This window comes from Schistocerca piceifrons, chromosome 2, assembly GCF_021461385.2.
Source record: "Schistocerca piceifrons isolate TAMUIC-IGC-003096 chromosome 2, iqSchPice1.1, whole genome shotgun sequence".
NCBI classification, from domain to species: Eukaryota; Metazoa; Arthropoda; class Insecta; order Orthoptera; family Acrididae; genus Schistocerca; species Schistocerca piceifrons.
Genome location: NC_060139.1, coordinates 257,399,279 through 257,400,977, shown reverse-complemented (window position 1 = coordinate 257,400,977; position 1,699 = coordinate 257,399,279).

Genomic DNA, 1,699 nt, shown 5'->3' with positions numbered 1-1,699 from the left:
ATGGCATTATGGAATGACAGTAAGCATTGTATGCTAGCTTCTTCATTTTTATGTCACAAATGTCTGACAACATTCGCACTACAAACAGAGATTTGTTTACACACTTCAGCAGTTCTGTGATGTGCCTCCCCCAGTTTAATTTATTATCCAGCTGTAATCCTAAGAATTTAATACTGTCGACTTCTACTATCTGTTTGTCGTCTTATTTTAGACATAGACTGGCGGAAAACCTCTCACAGGCTCTAAACTGTATGTAGTGTGATTTTTCAAAGCTTAATGACAAATTATTGGCTAGGAACTATCCAATAATGTCCATTACATTTCATTATCCAATCTTTCTAGGGTTGCAATTGGTTCGCTATTTATTGCAATGTTTGTGTCGTCTGCAAACAAAAACTTGGTATCTTGTAATGTCACAGATGAAAGGTCATTGATATACACAACAAAAAGAAAGGACACCAAGATGCAACCTTGTATTTAGTTTCCAGTTGTATGGTCCCTGATGTCTCTTTCCTAATGACACTCTTTGTTTCCTGTTAGGTTTTGTAGGATTTGAATCATGATATGCTGTTGAGATTTCGTCAGACTTTCTTTCAGGCTTTCCTTCAATCCACCAACGTTTTCTAGTATTCGAACTCTTTCCCAATTGTTATGGATTTCAATAGCTACTGAACCAGTTTCACGTCATTTTGCCATTACGTTTGGCATTGCAGACATTGCTGCACGTTTTGCCAAAATACTTCCAGGATTAATCTCTTGCGCAAACAGTTTTCCAAAAGTTTCCTACGAACTGTGCTTCGCATAACACTCGACAATGAACACACGCTGTTTTACTGTGTGCACAGTTTTGTGTTTCATACAATTGGTCACTAAATACGTCTGTTATTCCCACTCACTGAAAGATAAATGACACAGTTCTTCTGTTCTTTAAAAAGGGTCAGTTCCGCATCAGTACTTTAGATACACTCTGAGGAAAAAAGGAACGATGCAGCACAAAGGAGGAGGAGGAGGAGATTACTGTTTAACGTCCCGTCCACAACGAGGTCATTAGAGACGGAGCACAAGCTCGGATTAGGGAAGGATGGGGAAGGAAATCGGCCGTGCCCTTTCTAAGGAACCATCCCGGCATTTGCCGAAGGCGATTTCGGGAAATCACGGAAAAGCTAAATCAGGATGGCCGGACGCGGGATTGAACCGTCGTCCTCCCGAATGCGAGTCCAGTGTGCTAACCACTGCGCCACCTCGCTCGGCGATGCACCACAAAGGATTTCAAATGGTTCAAATGGCTCTGAGCACTATGGGACTTAACTTCTGAGGTCATCAGTCCCCTATAACTCAAAACTACTTAAACCTAACTAACCTAAGGACATCACACTCATCCATGCCCGAGGCAGGATTCGAACCTGCGACCGTAGCGGTCGCGCGGTTCCAGACTGTAGCGCCTAGAGCCGGTCGGCCACTCCGGCCGGCCACGAAGGATTTATCCGAATGGAACGGATATTAGTAACTGTAATGTAAATGGACAGACAAACAAATAAATACAATCTCAGGAAAAATTGATAATTTACTCAAGAGCAAGAACTCGTTTATTCAGTAACGCATTGGCCAACTACTGGCTCTTACGCAAGCAGTTACACGGCTTGGCATTGATTTACAGAGTTGTTGGATGTCCTCCTGAGGAATATCGTGTCAAATTCCG